Source organism: Gorilla gorilla, chromosome 3 (genome assembly GCF_029281585.2).
Source record: "Gorilla gorilla gorilla isolate KB3781 chromosome 3, NHGRI_mGorGor1-v2.1_pri, whole genome shotgun sequence".
Lineage (NCBI taxonomy): Eukaryota > Metazoa > Chordata > Mammalia > Primates > Hominidae > Gorilla > Gorilla gorilla.
Window position 1 is genome coordinate 135,117,447 of NC_073227.2, and position 17,786 is coordinate 135,135,232.

Here is a 17,786-nt window from a genome sequence, read left to right on the forward strand (position 1 = left end):
GAAGCCCACTAAAATTTTGAGGGACTTCTGTTGCCAATTAGACAATGTAAAAGAAAAAAAAAAGCCTTTGAATGTTCAAGCTATAAAACACATTTCAGTTCCTTAAGCTTTCTCCAGAAGTAAATGAGCTGTAAAAGCTGAGCATCCCCAAAGGATGGCAACATCCCCAGTGGAGAATAATGGGAAATGAAGGGTTACTCCCAGAAAACAGAGTCAAGGTCTAATTTGGAAACTCTACCAAGTGTCAGGAAAATAACCTTCATTCACCAAGCTGGCCCAACAGGATTTCATAGACACTACAGCCAAATGACTACTTCCATTCTGCCATTCTTCAAATGGGCATGGTTATCATAGTTATTCTGCTCCACTCTGTGTATACATATAACATACATATACTTTTTGGTGAAAAAGGGGATCAAATAAACACGACTTATAGTTCATATAGAACTACCAGACATGGCATTTGTGCTTGAGGACTGCATATCTCCTAAAGGTACTAGACTCTGAGCTAGGGGCAGAGACTAGATGAGGCATTGGCTGTCTCTTTTATGGAAGTGGCAAGCGTGTTGCATGTGTGGAGAATAAAAGTCAAAGACTGGCTTGTACACAAATATCTATTTTAATTTGCAAACAGCTAGATGTTACTTTCCAGCCTCTTTTTTTTAAAATAGAGCTTTATTAATTAGAAAGACAATAGTACATCATTTAGCCCATGATAAAGGTATTCATTAAAAAGTGGAGATATTTTTATTCCCAGATAATCATCACGTAGAGTCTCTCTTTAGTCTCTCATTCTGCTTCATTCTCTTTGTGTCACTTTAGTATGCATATCTCCTGGGTACTCTGTACATTTTTTTCTTCTCTGTATACATCTGTGCCATGGCTTCTGGTGTCATTTCTTCTACTACACTCTTCACTGGGACTTGGCTGTGGCTGTTTTCTTATCTCTCTTTGTTTATAGCTACAGAACTGCTTTGGCTTCCCCAGATCCTATCTTCTCTGCCATGGCTTCTGCAGCTCCCCTCCTTTCTTTCAGAGACTCTTTTCTCTGGGCTATGATTATGGCTTCTGGACTGTTTGTCAGAATCGGAATGGCTCCATTTTCCATTCTCCCTAGAACTCTTGTGTTTTAAGAACTCAGGCCTTTCCTTGGCTTTTTTCCAGTTTAGGGTAACTTTTAGAAAGTTCTTTATAAAGTTTTCTCTTTTTAGGCTTGTCCTTCTCTTCAGAATCACTGTTGTTATGCCCTGAGCTCTTGCATTTCTTTCTTTTCTTCTTTTCAATATATTTTTTCCTTTAATGTCATTCTCACTCTACTGCTTTCTGAAGTTTCAGTAGGGGAAGAGGAGGAGGAGGAGGAAGAAGAGGATTTGTTTTTATGTTTTTTGTGTGTACTTCAGATCTTCTGAAACTTTTTCTTTTTTTCTATCTCTTTTTCTTTGTTTCTCCTCCAGTTTATCTAATTTCCTGAGAAGTTTCTGTTTTTGTTTGGTTGTTAATAACTTTAAAAATTCAACTTCTGGATCTTCTTCAGTGTCACAGCAAACTCCTGTGATGGATCATTTGTGGTCAAGTTTCTCTGCAGTGCATTACATTGCAGGGCAAATCCACTGTTTCTCATTTCCTCTATTGGCTCTGAGGGGTGCATTGATGGCCCTGAGCCATCACTGGGAACTGAACTTGCATTGATTCCAGAAAGACCCAACAAAGGGTATTCTTGATCTCTGTTGACATGACCCCATTTGTGACATTTAATGCCCCTCACATTTCAAACCTGAATACCAAAGGGTTGATCTCTGATGTTCATGTCATCTTTGGCATATTTTTCTTGTAGGGCTCCTTTCTGCCATTCAAATTTGTATTCAGTCTCTCCTCTATTTCTTCTTTCTCTTTGTCTACTTTTTAAACTTCTGGTGGGGCTTCATACATGAAATTAAGACCATTCTTTACAGATTCATATCCCATAACCAAGCTATTATCGTACGATTCTTGTTCTTAAAGATATTGTTGCATTAATTCTTCTTATTTCTTCTTACCATATAATATTTTCTATTCCTCCCTCCATATTTTTTTGACATTAGATTTAGAGGTGGGATGAAAGTCCTTCTTGCACATGAAGTTGGTGAAGGATTTCCCCGTCTTGGAGCTGGAGCTGGGGAAAGCAGAGACTACTGGAGTCATAAGACTAAGTTCTGTTCACAGGATGTGATTGGAGGGGTTGTCTACAACTTTCAGGCCTCGTCCCTCAAATAATTCTCTCTCCCTTTGTCTTCTGGCCACTGTAGAGGATCATGCAGAAGCTTTGAGGTCCTAGGATATTGTTGAAGCATCATATGGAAAAAAAAGCTGATCCTTAAATGACTGCAAGCAACAAAGCCTCTTTGACAACTTTAACTGTAGTGACATAAGCAAGAAGGAAATATTACTGTTAAAAATTACCAAGAGTTTTTTTTCATAGTAGTTAAGCTACGTTATAGTTCCCAGCCTCCCCTAGAAGTTTACTTTTAGACTGTATTTTTTGTTTGACACTTATTCAATATATATTCCATTCCTACAAAAACATTTCAGTAACTTTGGTCACAAGAGACTGTATCTCAGTACAACTTACTATATTCATTTGGAAACCATGTATTGTCTACTCTGTGTGAGTAATCGTGGCCATATGACTGAGTTCTAGCTGGTGGAATATAAATGGGTGTTTAGTGTGCCATTTCTGGGCTAGTAGATATGACCTTTTAAGATATCTTGCCCCTTCTGTTGGGCAGATGTGGAAAGCAGCCATACCTGAAGACACAGAAAAACCCACGAAGAAAGGAGCCTAATTCCAAATCATTGCATGAGAAAAGCCACCATTTTATGTAAGCGAGAAGTGAATTTCTGTTTTTACTTATATGCATATCTACTTTTTAAATTTTTAAATTTTTAATTTTTAAATTTATTTTTATTTATTGATTGATTGATTTTTGGAGGCAGGGTCTGGCTCTGCCACCCAGGCTGGAGTGAAGTGGCATGATTTTGGCTCACTGCAACCTCTGCCTCCCAGGCTCAAGCCATCCTTCCACCTCAGCCTCCCAAGTAGCTGGAACTACAGGCATTACCACCGCACTTGGCTAATTTTGTAGAGATGGGGTTTCCCTTTGTTGCCCAAGCTGGTCTTGAACTCCTGAGCTCTAGCAATTCTCCTGCCTCAGCCTCCCAAAGTGTTGTAATTACAGGCATGAGCCACCGCGCCTGGCCGCATTTCTAAACCTTCTCGTAACAGCACTCAGCATTTACCCTAAATAATAAATGGGCCATATTCTTTTACGTCTCTATTTCTTCCATATAGTCAGTTTGGAGCACCCTTTTCTGACTTCTTCTCCTGAAAACTCCTATTTAACCTTCAAAAACTCATCTCAAATGTTAACTACTCACTGAGCTTTTCTCTATTCCTAGGCAGTTATTTATTCCCTTTCCCAGAATAACTAAAAATTTCATGTGTCCCTATTATTGTATTTCCGTTATTCAGTTATGATTGATTTGCACAATCAATCATAATTGAATAATAGAAGATTTGCACAATCTTCCCTTCTTGACAGTTAAATCATAGAGAGTAGGAATTTACTCTGTATTTCCCTGTATCTTACATGCCTCACACAGAGTAGACAATACATGGTATCCAAATGAGCAAAATAAATTGTATTGAAATAATACTCTCATGTGATCAAAGTTACTGAAATATTTCATAAGAAGCATATATATATATATATTGAATAAGTGTCGAACAAAAATACAGTCTAAAAGTAAACCTTATTAAAACAGATTCAGCTTTAGAACAAATAGAAGTCATTATCTGTCTGTTTTGGTATATGGAAATTCTAATAATGTCATGACCCTGATGGAAGAAGATAGAAAATGCTATAATAGAGATTTTTCTTCCCACTCACCTCAAGTTAGGAAGGGATTTTAATTATTTCTACACCAATCCATTAATTATTCACAAACTCGATGATCTGAGTGCTATCTCCATTCTGTCAGAGTAGAGTTTCAGGCTTCTCTAGGCTTTTGCTGGGTATAGGTTGTTAAAATGCAGTCAATTTAGTCTTTTGTAGAAGTTTCTCGACACTTTTCTGGAGGTCTTCTATGACTGCATAGAAATCTTTGTTTCCACAGATGAATTCCAAATGTGAGAGAAAATAATTTGGAAAAATGTAATTATGTTTTATTTCAGATCCAATATCAACAACGGAGCACAACTTACACAAAAAGCTTAATTTCCACTGGGTTGGTTCATGTATGACTCACTTGTATGATTTTTAAGAATCTTCTACTTTAAAATCTATCATAATAGTTAACAAAATTGAAAATCAAGAATATGAATCAGATGTATTGCAGTAACTGAATTCTCAACAGGTTTTATTTTTATTATACCACACTGTGTAGATGCAGTGACAGAAACAGATTTAAAGTAAATAGCTCATTTTCTTTGTATTGAAAATGCCTTAAAGATAATATTGTTATCAGATTAATTCTGTTTACACATCTGAATCTATTTCTGGATAATATGATCAGAATTAATTACAAAAAGACAACCAGAGTGGACCACAATGCTATGAGTTTATCACTTCAGGCCTCTATATGTTCCTGTTTTCATTTTTTTTAGTACATACTTTCTTAATACATGGGATGGAACTCTTATTAAGTGTTCTATTTTAGATTACCTTTAAATTACAGCTGTCATTTTTTTCTGTATTTGTGAAGATCAATACACTAATAGATACCTGACAATAGACCTAGTTGTCTCTATCTTTTGCACCTATGATTAAATTCTTACAAGCTATAACTTCCAAATTTTACATGATTATTTGAAATGTCAGCATTTTAAGCAAACATAAACTTAAATCTGAGAGATTAGCTCAGCTAAGCCATATACTTACTACAATAAAGCCATAAAACACACACCTGGAATTACAGTTTCCCAGCATCTACTATTGCCTATTGCCAGCAGTTGAATATGTAGAGAATATCAGCAGCCTTGAGGTGAAAAGGAGTACAATGTTTGGTATCAAATCCATCTGATGCTAGTACATGAGAAGCCTTTACTTTTCCCCCCAAACACACCTTTTTAAAAAGATAAAAAATGATTAGAAAAAACAAATCAGCCTCAGTTGCTTTATGTTTGTTCCTACTCTAAATATTACTACTCTGGGGAAGCTATACCATAACACACAAATGTAAAAATATAAGGCTAGCCATGGTAGAGTCATAAGGTTACTATTATTATTTGAAATGTTAAAGTGGCTTTAAAAACTGATAAAACAGAAATCACAGTAATACTCAACAGTCAACATAAAGCATACTATTTCTGGCTCTAAAGGGTCAATGCACTAACGCTGCTGGATGTTGAGTAGCATCCTCTATATTTTGTATCAGGGAAAATAGAAAAAAGTTAGATCATTTTTCTACTTCTAAGTGGAATAGCAAAGAATCATTATAAAGTCTCTGATACAAAGTAGTACTTCAGATAGGTGAAGGTTGGTATTAAATTTCACAGCCTGATTTTCACATTCTTGTTTAAGCCTTAATTACTTGTTGTACTCAAGTTTTCAAACTATTTTAATTCATGATCTTTTCTATTACAGCACTTCCAGACTTCCCCTCAAATCTTGCCTTGTCAATCTGATATAGAAACTAAAAACTACAAACTTAACAATTATTAAACTCAACTCTTTAAAACGTTCTTGCCTCCAAAAGGATCTGACCTGCAACTGATCCACATTCTCTTGGTCAGTAATACCACCTTTTGCTCAGGAACCCGAGCCATACCTAAATCACCCTTCCCTTCTTACTCCTCTCCGTTTACTTCAGCCAGTAAGTCCTAACGCCTTGTCTGTCTCCTAAAAATCTCTTTTATAAGTTTCTTTCATCTTATTCTATCAGTGGTTTTATTCAGGATCTTGTTATCTTTTTTCTAGAACTAGCATCCTAACTAGGCTTACTATATTTAGTATCTCTCTAATTTTACCCCTTTTCTTCCCCCAAACTTGTGTTTCTGAAAATAATTTGATCTTTTCACTATTCTGTTTGAAAAGCTCCATTAAATCCTTATTATATACAGGATAGTATAAAAATTTCTGAATTTGGCTCATGAGATCTTTTATAAGGAAGCCCCATGTTGCTTTTCTTATACTTCCTTGTCTTAGTCTCTTTAGGCTGCTATAAAATTACCATAGACTAGCTAGCTTATACACAACAGAAAATTATTTCTCACAGTGCTAGACTGAGAAGTCCAAGATCAAGTCTCCAACATACTGAGTGTCTAGTGGGGGCTCACTTCCTTTTTCATAGAAGGCCATCTTCTCACTATAACTTCACATGGAGGAAGGGGCAAGAGATTTCTCTAGGGTCTCTTTTATAAGGTCCCAAATCTCATTTATGAGGTCTCCATCCTCATGACCGAATCACCTTCCAGAGTCCCATATGCAAATACCACCACACTGGGGACTATATTTCAACATATGAAATTTGGAGGGACACAAACCTCTTTTCTATAGCATGCACCCTTTTATTATCTTATAATCCAGCCATACTGGATCACCAGTATTCCCAGAAATTACCAAGTTTATCCATACATTTGATAATCTTCTTGGAATAAGAGACTAAAGAGGAAGTATAGCTCAGTGTTGAGGACCACAAGTTTTGGAATGAATTCAAATGGAGGCCTTGAGTCTCTGCTTTGCAATTTACTAGTATTGAGACCTGGTCAAGTTACCTAAAATAATCAAGATCCAAGTTCCAGTTTCTCATCTATAAAATGAAGATTATATCACTCTTTTCAGGATTGATATGAAGATTATCTATCTATCTATCTATCTATCTATCTATCTATCTATCTATCTGATTATCTATATATAAATATGATATTCACACAACAACTGGAAAATACTAAATAATATATGGTACTTATTGAACTGTGGCTATGACTGTTATTACTACTATTACTATTTCTACTACTGCTGTAGTTCCTTTTGTGTTTAGTTGCTACATGTTTTGAAATTCTCAGCAACAAATATTTGTTTTTCTGAAAGTGTACTTGGTTATTAGAAACAACTGAAAATGATTTAGGCTACTTTATTTTTAAATGGGTGATAAAATTTTATAATATTATTTTGATCTAAAATGAGATTTAATTATGAAAAAATATCCTGATAAGCCAGGTTGGATGATTAACTTTGAAAACAACTTCAACAGATCATTTTAAAAGTATTTAGAGAAACATCAACATTTTGATGTAGTTGTATGGTTAGGATGAATATTAATTATCCAAACACTTTTTGGAATGAAAGAGGAATTAATAATTACTATGCAGAGACAATAAGAATAAATGAGAGTAGTTGCTGGAAAAGCTCCCTCTGCCCCCCAAGTTAGTTCAATTTATTTTTATCTTGAGTGAGATTGAAAAAGTCGGGTTGCAAAACGTTGAATGTAGAGAGGTCTAACATTAAAATAAACACTGAAGTCAGTCGCTGTCCTTTAGATAAAGCTAAACTTACCTTTGCTAGATATTATGATATATGTGACAAATGTAACCAGAATATTAAAACCATAATTATCAATTATTTATTCATATATAATTTAATTTTAATGAGGTAGAGGAGTAGTTTGGATATTTTTAAAGTGTGATCACGACAAAGCTGGTCATAGGTAAGTTATAACACACCCAGCTGCCCAAAAGTCCTTTGGGCTTTTGAGACAATAAAGAAATTTCAGGGTTACCTTTAATATTTGTGTGAAGATAAGAAGACACACGTCAAGTTAAAGGAGTTACTGAGTGTTCTTTGGAGGAAATGAGATGATGAGTATTAAAAAAACTAAATAAGCATAGTGTTAAAAGGTTGTCGTCACTATTGGGGAGAATTTAAAACAGAATCCTCTTTTCTCTTTGACATCTAGTTTCCTATGTATTTTACAACTTTTTACAAGAAAGGTTTGACATAAATTTCTTTTTCTCTGTTTGCTTAGCTGGCATTCAGTAGTCTGCACATCAACAGGAAAGAAAAAAATGCAAGGAAAGTCGTTTATCTGCTAAAGAAACACATTCTTGATAGTATTCACCTGCTAAAAATCTCACATGCATTTTAATAAGGTGGGGGTAGTAAATCTCCTATGTTTTTATCACCAGCTTTATTGCATACTCATTAGGTGTGCACTATGTGTAGAATACTCCACTAAGCACTTGATTTCAAAAGTTTGCAGAGCTTTTTCACAGAAGATATTGGGCAGTAACTTTAGATGCTATGAAATGTGACTATGCTTACCCAGCCATAGAGAACAGCTTCATGAAAGAAAAACTCAGTCTGTTTTGCCTGAGTTAATAGACTCTTCCAGTGTTTGTACATGGATGATTTTTCTTATAATTTTTTCTGCATTTTCATGTTGTAATCCCTAGATCCTATGTCTAGACCACAATCCTGTACCTTCGATTTATGTTACTTTGTCGTGACATTTTAAACTAGATTCTGACTTTATGCTGCAGTTGACATAAAAACTCAATACTGTTTGAAGACCATCCCATATTCCCTCTGGATTTCACTGATAATTCACCTGGAGAGGGGAACTGGCATTTCTAGAAATGCTACATCACAGAGACATAGAATTTCACAAAAATAAACTATAAGATTACAAACTGGGAAAGGACCAAGATAGTGGATTAGAGGCTCTTAATGTGCCTCAGCCACCTGGAAATATTACAAATTCATCCAAAAATATTTATTGACCACCTACAATGTGCCCAACATCATTGAACATGTTGGGAATAGAGCAATCAAAAGAGAAATGAAGTTTCTTCTCACAAGTTGCTTGCATTTTAGTATATGTTGAAATACAGACAATGCACTGGATATATATAATACACTGTATCAAATAGTGGTGTCTTCTGCAGAAAAATAAAGCAGAACAATGAGGCTGGGGTATTATGGGCATGATTGGAGGTACTATGTCTTGCAGGGAGGCACAAATGCCACTCAGATAAGGTGTTGTTTGTGCAGAGACATGAAGAAAATGAGGGGCCTGAGGGATAGGTTGGGGAAGAACATTACAGGTAAAGAAAACACCACTGCAAAGGCCCCAGTGCAGAGGTGTAGTTGCTGTTTTCTTTCTTTTTCTTTTTTTCTTTTTTCTTTTCTTTTTTTCTTTCTTTGTTTTTTCTCTCTTTCTTTCTTTCTCTTTCTTTCTTTCTTTCTTCTTTCTTTCTATTTTCTTTTTCTTTCTTTCTTTCTTTTTTTTTTGACAGAGTCTTGCTCTGTTGCCCAGGCTGGAGTGCAGTGGCGCCATCTCGGTTCACTGGGAGGCTCACCTCTGCCTCCCAGGTTCAAGCGATTCTCCTGCCTCAGCCTCTTGAGTAGCTGGGACTACAGGTGCCTGCCACCATGCCCGGCTAATTTTTGTATTTTTAGTAGAGACGGGGTTTCATCCTGTTAGCCAGGACGGTCTTGAACTCCTGACCTTGTGATCCACCCGCCTCAGCCTCCCAAAGTACTGAGATTACAGACATGAGCCACTGTGCCCAGCAGTTGCTGTTTTCAAAGAATAATAAGAGCAGTTAGAGTCCAACAAACATTACGGAAAATATGAAGAAATAAGGTTAGAGGTTGGCAAAGGCAGACTGGGGACAGTCTTCAGGCCATATTAGGAATTGTGGCCTTTATTGTCTGAAATACAAAGCCATTACGCATTTACAGCAGAAAGGGGATATGGCCTGATTTCCTTCTTCAAGGATTACTCTGGCTGTGTGTGGAGGATATGCCATAGAAACGACAAAATTGAAAACCAAGACACTAGTCCTGAAACTATCTGAATACATCATATGAGAGATGATAGGATTTGGATTGGGTAGGAATGATAAACATGGTGAGAAGTATTGAAATTCTGAGTATCTCTTAAAGGTAGAGGTGGTAGGATTTGTAGATAAATGATCTGTTGGCAATAAGATTGAGGGGTTCAGTTTGATTCTAAGTAACTGGTAATATAAGGTTGTCATTTATTTATTAAGATGAAAAAGCATATGTTTGTGTGAGTGAGGTGTGTGTGTGCACCTGTATAAAACATCAAGTTCAGTTTTAGATATAATATGTTTAGAGTTGCAATTAGACAGCCAAGTCAAGAGGTGAGTAGGAGCTGGGCACGTTTGTTTGGAGTTCACATGAGTTTAGTGCTAGAGTGTAAATTTGGGAATCCTCAGCATCTAGATGGTATTTAAAGCACTGGATGTGGATGAGGTCACTTTGTAGTGAGTAAAGTGGGAGAAGTTCAAGGCCTGAGCATGGGAGCATTCTGAGATCTAGAGGTTGAGAGGGTGGGATGCAGCAAGAAAGAGACTGTGAAGAAAGGGCTAATGAAGTAGACGTAAGATAGAAAAGAAAGTACTAACCATGTCACACGGTTTATCTGCTTAGAGATCTAGTAAGATGTATGCTAAGAAAATGTCAGCTGGGCACGGTGGCTTATGCCTGTAATCCCAGCACTTTGAGAGGCTGAAGTGGGAGGATCCCTTGAGCCCAGGAATTTGAGACCAACCTGGGCAATGTGGCAAAACCCCATCTCTACCAAAAACCCCACAAAAATTAGCCTGGCATGGTAATGAGTGCCTGTGGTCCCAGTTACTTGGGAGGCTGAGGTGGAAGGATCACTTTAGCCCTGGTGTCAGAGATTGCAGTGAGCCAAGATCATGTCACCCCACTCCAGACTGGGTAAAAGAGTGTGACCCTGTCTCAAAAAAAAAAAAAAAAGTAAGATAAATAAAGAAAAGTAATTATCATTAGATCATTGGCTGTGGCAACAAGGAGTTCACTGGCGAGAGTGGCAAGGGCTATTCCAGTGGGAGACCTGGCCAAAGGCTTACTTGAGTGGACTGAGTAAGGTCATGGAGAAGATGAAGGAATGATTTCAAACATGTAAACTGAAAAGATTGGCTATTACTTATTAAGTGCTTAGGATATCTAAGCATCTCTCGAAGGACTTTATATGAATTTACTTTATATGAGGAAGTTATGTGTATTAGCTACAATTTGTAGACAAGGAAACTGAGTTAACAGAAAGCCTATATTACTTGTATGATAACATATAGTAAGTGATGTGATGGAGCAGGGATTTTTTTTTGTTTTTTTCGGAGTCTCCCTCTATTGTCCAGGCTGGAGTGCAGTGGTGCGATCTTGGCTCACTGCAACCTTCGCCTCCCGGGTTCAAGCAATTTTCCTGTCTCAGCCTCCCAAGTAGCTGAGACTACAGGCGCCCGCCACCACACCCGGCTAACTTTTATATTTTTATTTTTAGTAGAGATGGGGTTTCACCTTGTTGGTGAGTCTGGTCTCAAATTCCTGGCCTCAGGTGATCCACCTGCCTTGGCCTCCCAAAGTGCTGATATTACAGGCGTGAGCCACCGCGCCTGGCTGGAGCAGGGATTTTTAACCCAAGGAGTCTAACTTTAAGAATCTGGCTCTTAATCCCTATGTTATAGCAGAAGACTCTCTGCAATTAGTTCCATAACTTCCTGATACTAAGACTACAAAAATGAAATGTTCCTTTTCATAGGGATAACATCGATGATGATACTTCCATCAAAATTTTCTGCAACCATTTTTCTTGCAGTTGAGACTTATCTTCACCTTTCTTTTTCTGGTGGAAGGAAACAGGGAAAGTGGGATGCTATGGTTTGAATGTGTCTCCTCCAAAATTCAGGTGTTCTCAATGTGATAGTATTAAGAGGTGGGCTTTTAGGAAGTGATTAGGTTATCTACATTCCCCTGTCATGAATGGAATTAAGACCCTCATAAAAGATGCTTCACACAACATTTGGCCTTTTTGCCCTCCTCCCTTCTGCCATGTGAGAACACAGTGTTATCCACTGTGGAGGACACAGCAACAAGGCACCATCATGGGAGCAGAGAGCAGCTCTCATCGGACACCAAATTCCAGCACCTCGATCTTCGACTTTTCAGCCTCCCAGAACTGTGAGAATATATTACCAGTTACAGGCATTTTCTTATAGTGGCACAAACTAAGGCAGGAAGTAATATAACAGAAAATGGTAAAATAATATAGACAGGAATGATGAAGTTTAGATAAAGATACAAACATTTAATAATCTTATGGCTTTCTTCTACTAAAAACAAAACACTAAAAAAAATTTCCAGTTTAGATTAATTATGGAAGGAAGTAAAAAATGCACTGAGAATATTTATGATTACTACTGTTACAGGATCTCTTTGGGGTGTGGATTTTCTGGCCAGAAGCCTCTGTGGCTGTGGCACCTTGGCCTGCATTCAGGAAGAATGAGGTACAAAGACGAGTGAAGAATGAACAAGAGGAAGATGAGCTTTATTGAGTGTTCGAACAGCTAAGAGGAGACGCGCAGTGGCAGTGGGTAGCTTTCTTCTGTAAGCAGGTCATTCACCCTGTGTTCGGTTCTCAGCAAAGAGAAGGCCCTGGAGAGAGTGGCTTCTCTCTGCTCACTGGTCATCCCGATCGATGTCTGCAGCTCTCAGCAGAGAGGAGGCCCGGGAGAGGGTGAGGCCCTGGAGAGGGTGGCTCCTCTCTGCCTGCAGGTCATCTCTGCAGCTCTCAGCAGAGAGGGTAGCTCCTCTCTGCAACTGGTTGTTCCATCCTCTCTCTGCCCTTTTCTTCTCTGGCCATCCTCTCCTGTGCTCTGGCTGAGTCCAGAGCTTTTGTGGATCTCAGAGGGGAGGAAGTGCCTGTGGAATCATCCATGCGTGGCCACAGGCTGGCGGGAAGAGGCACCACGAGCCCCCACTCCAGTCCATGGGACTGGCAGCCTGCCCCCACCCTTCAGGCCCTCTCTGGCCTGAAGGTGAGGCCTTACTGGGGACCCACCCTTTTCCACCCAGGAATCAGTCCCCTTTTCCATCCAAGAATCAGTCTGCCTCCCGCTGCCATTCATGGCCCCTAGGGCTCGGCCCCAACCCCTGCTCTGAGATTGGAGCACACTCCAGGAGTGGAGAGAGGCCAGGCAGCGGGAGCAGGCACCCACGAGCCTGCTCGGAGGATTAGGGGTGTCCTTCTTGGGGCCCCTAAGGGTTCAGGCTGCAGAGATGCCAGGGTCTTGCGCCTGGGAGGGTGGCTTCAGCTGCACCCAGGAGGGCAGATTCTGCCTGCTCCTGGCCCCCTCCAAGAGCAGAGGGAGGTTCAGACCCATGGCTGCAGTTTGGGTGGGGTTCCTGCCTGTTCCGTAGAGCAGGAGCCCTGGGTCTGCAGCCACAGCTTGGGTGGCAGCAGCGGCACCCAGGGAGCTCCTGCCCCAACTCAGAAGGGACAGGGCTCCCACCAGCTCCATGGAGTGTGCAGCCCCAGCACACCTCCCTGCTGCAGCTGGTATGATGGCAGCAGCCACTGCCATCACTATGTCCCAGGCATCATGGATACCAAGTACCAGGACAAAGTCATCATTCCCTTAAAGCTTATAATCTAGTGAAAGCAGAAAAAATTAAAATATTATAACACAGTGTGACATTTTGTTGAATATTACATTAGTGCAGGTGCAGGTACAATGGGAAAAACTGAAGGCCTAATCTGATCCAGACCTGGGAGGATTTCCCTCAGCAAGCATTGTGTAATTTGAGATAAGCGGGACATATGGACTGTTAGATATATACTCTGTAAAACTCTCAATGGTTAGCCTTTAGGTAGATATATGTATAGATTAGGGTGAGCAAACCCATGGGCCAAATCTGGTCTTCCAGTTTTTTGTAAACAAAGTTTTACTGAATACAGTTTTGGTCATGAAATTACATATTACTACTTTGTCAACACAGTGGCTGAGCTTAGTGTCTATATGACATACAGAACAGAAAATATTTATTATCTGGCCCTTTATAGAAAAAAATTGCCAACTCTTGATATAAATAATTTACTTGTTGCATGTATAAATTATTATAATTAATGTTTTCAAGGAATATTTGTAAATATTTGTCATTAAATTATTATATTTAAAGTATTTTTAAATTAGTTTCTCAAATGAATTTTTTTTAATTAAAAAAATATGGAAACACTGAGTGAGCTTTTTATAAGGCAATTATCAACTAGTGCTTATTAGCTGCGGCCCCCTTAAGATGGGATGAGCTCTCCAGGTCATCACTGCCCTGCCAGTCCTTGTTTTTCCTATATGTGACTCTTTGTCACTCATTTATATTATTTTTCTGGACCCTCTAGGATTTGAGTTTTGACCCAATGAAAGTGAATCCAAGATGAAGTCTGTCTTTCCAAGCAAATGCCAGGAAAGATAATCAATGGAAGTTCAAAGATGAAAACACAGGCTGTTGTCAGAGGATCTGGTACATGCAAATTATTCTTTTTGTATATTCTAACAAAAACTTTTAAAAATTTAAAAATTTTAAAATATTATCATTTTCATTATCTGTTTCAGAGAATTACAGGGACTGAAATGGGAGGCTTTTATCTAAGAACAAAGGAAACTCAAAAGTTTCCCAGGAAAGATAAAGAGATAGATATTTTATTTGTTCTCGAACTTCCACAGAGGCAGAAAAATATTGCCTCCGTGAAAGAACAATGTAGGAAGTTAGCGAGAACACATCTAAATTAAGTTCCACTCTAATAAAGATGATAGTTCCCATGACCAATACTGTCTTTGTAGTTTTACCATTGTCTGTTACATTGTCTCCTCTATGTTTCCTTCTAGTTGTTTCAGAGAATTAAGAGTTAAGGAAGGGACAAAAAAAATCACATTCCATTCTGTAGTGGACTAGAGGAAAAGTGTCCAGCTGGGAGAAGAATGGCTGCAGAGAAGGAAGCAGAAAGATGAGCTGAGAGAGTAAGTGGGGTGTTAGAAGTCAACATGGGATAACAAAACCATCTGGGGTTTGGATCACTACAGGAGGCTCTACATTGCATTGTGCATGAACAACAACAAGAGTAAATTTTGCTGACTCTGAGCTTGAGGTAAGCTCCTTAAAGTCTCTGTGGAGAAAGAGAGGCCCCAGAGTGTGGGCTGGAGATTAACTGATCCCAGGCGCAAAGAAAATTACAAAAGTGTAGGACATTGTGCTTTTCTTTGATAAGCCGAATGTTTGGCATTTAAATTGTATCATCTGAGGTGTTGCAGAAGATATGATTCCTTTATCAAATCAAATACAAGTAAATGGATATCCCTAAAATTGTAACTTAAAGTAATGCACTAAGACACAAGTATCCAGAGTTCACTTGAGCCTAGAAACCTAAGATAATTTTCTTTTGAAAAATGTAAATAACAGCTAATTGGGGAGATAAGGAAAGGAATTGTAAGAGTCAAGTCATATTTTTAAATCTGTGAATAGGCTAATGTGTAATTTTTTTAGAACTGCTTTATTCCCTATGTGGAGATAAGAGTGTTAATGCAGATTCACATGAGAGATTTCCAAGATTTAGTTACTTTTACTTTATTAAGAAGTATTAAGATGTTCCATGATTCTTACTGATTTTGTGCCTTGTTTCCTTATCCTTTTATTTCATCTTCTCATCTTTTACTTTTTTGTATTTTTTCACCTCTTAGTGTAAGAAAGTAGACAGGATATGGAATAATTTGGCAAATTAGTTGACAGAGCAGGAGGTGCATGGAAAAACCAAACCAAACCTAGTCTGGTTATTTTCTCTTCACTTTATCTTTTATATTAAGTTGAACTTTATGAAACTACTGATGTTTTAATGGTTTGGACCTATTAAAAAAAAACAAATTCATTTGGTTCAACCTACTCAAAAATGCACCATGTCATTCCTCTTCCCAAGACAATTTCAGTTGCTTCCTGTGGCTACCAATGTAAAATCCAGACTCCTTAGCCTAGCTGTTCAAAAGGACTCATCAACAGGGCACAGTACTTTTCTACCACAATTCTCTAATCCAGTTAAGTTGGCCCCACTTGAAATCCACTTCCTTTAGAAGGCTTCACAGCTCAGTGCAGTAACTGATTTTTTCCTTCCCCACGCTCCTAGCATTGTGTATACACGTATGCTGTAGTATACAATGCACAATTAATCATGTGCTTATCTTTTGGTCTTGCAGTACTCTGGAACATGCTATCTCAAATGCTTCTACTTTAATCACAAATTAAAATACAAACTGCTTATGGACAGAGCCATATCTTAAGCATTTAAAAAAAATCTCTCTCCGTCTATTCTAATATCTTACAGCACAATTGGAATTTAATTATTTTTGGCTTTTTTGTCAATTTATTTTTGTTGCAGTTGATTAATCAAGATTTAGAGAACCCTGCCCAAATTGATATATTCTGGGGAATTTGAAAGATATAAAGCTATTATGTGGGCAGCTTCTTTTGCTAATTTATGCCTTTTTTATATACTTTAAGAAAAGATTATTTAAAGTCCCTATACTTTGTTAGAATCTAGATTCCAAACTTCAAATTTAGTTGTTTTTGTTCAATGATCTTAAGTTCAAGGGAATTGTGGTCAAGTGTGAGAAGTGCATTTGTACTTGTGAGAGCATCTCAGCCTACCATGGAAAGAATCCTTTCACATAAATTATGCAAACTGTCTAAATGAAGAAAATTAAACCACACCTCATACAAACACTGAGCTCAAGGAAAAGAGGCTCTGTGGGGGAAAGGTAATTTTAGGCAACCCACTGAATAACTTTTCTGTGTGTGACAGTGGGACGGATGCACAGGGTACAGGGGCTGCCATGTGGTAGGTAGGGACTGCTGCAGAGCTGGCAGAGGCCCCAGGCTGTGACTGGCAGGGGCTGTCTTGCAGCAGCTGGGAGCACCTGCTGGTGGCCATGGTGAGCATATGGCTGGCAGGAAGATGGCCATACAGCTGGCAGGGGAAACTGTGAAGCAGTAACCTGGCTGGGGCTGCTGTCAGCAATCCCAACCAGGTACCGACCCTGCTTAGAGCTCTGTGAGAAACAAGGGTTGATATCACCTGATTCTAAAAATAGTCAGCAAGGCCACATGAACTGGCAAAACAGAATATTTCATGTATGTGTTGAATGACCTTCTTTGCCATGAATACCTATTACTGGTTATTTTCATGGCATCTTGATTTTTTCCTTTGAAAAAAAATACCAGGAAACTACAACCATTAGCAGCCTAAGGACAATTTTCACTGATAGAGACCCTTGAATCTATCCCTGTAAATGCCTAATTAAATGTTACATATCAACCAGTAATAAGCTAGGGAAGCATCTGGCTCTTTTAACAAAGGCTTAGGATGGCAATGCTCAAAGGTAACTTTCATTTTTATAGAAACAAGGTTGTAATCTAATAATAAAGAAAGGTCACCTTTGCTGGAAATTCACGTTTGTGCTTTGCAATTGTTTTAATCCAAAGTATATCCAAATGAAAGAACATTAGGGCAGCCAAGGTTAGCACTGGGCTGCTCTGGTACACATAAACACACACACACATCCCTTCTGAATGTACCCAGTGAATTTGCAAAATGTTATGTGAAGAACAGTACAATCTAATAGCCGAACAAAGAGCTGAGCAAAAAGCACAGTTAGAGAATGCTTTGCCTTTATTGTGCTTGATACTGTCCACAAAAATTTCTTTTTAAAACATTCATTTTTAGCAATAGGGTGTGGATTAGGAACCCTCGTGTTGGTGGTGAAGAGAACCATAGCACAATCCAGAGTTTAAGAACATGAAACTATTACTCTGAAGAATAACAGCAGCACTATTTTTAAAAGAATTATTTTTCTCTTTATGTCTTCATTTTCACCATTTTGTCTAGTTTTTTTTTAATGTATTTGATGTCACCTTAACACTATCACTAAAATTTTAAGC

At 38.3% G+C, this 17,786-nt stretch overlaps 1 pseudogene; it reads right to left on the reverse strand.

Annotated features, from left to right (window-relative positions):
• Positions 1 to 799: 799 nt before the first annotated feature.
• Positions 800 to 4,114, reverse strand: LOC134756406 (corepressor interacting with RBPJ 1-like; annotated as a pseudogene).
• Between the last annotated feature and the right edge of the window lie 13,672 nt (positions 4,115 to 17,786).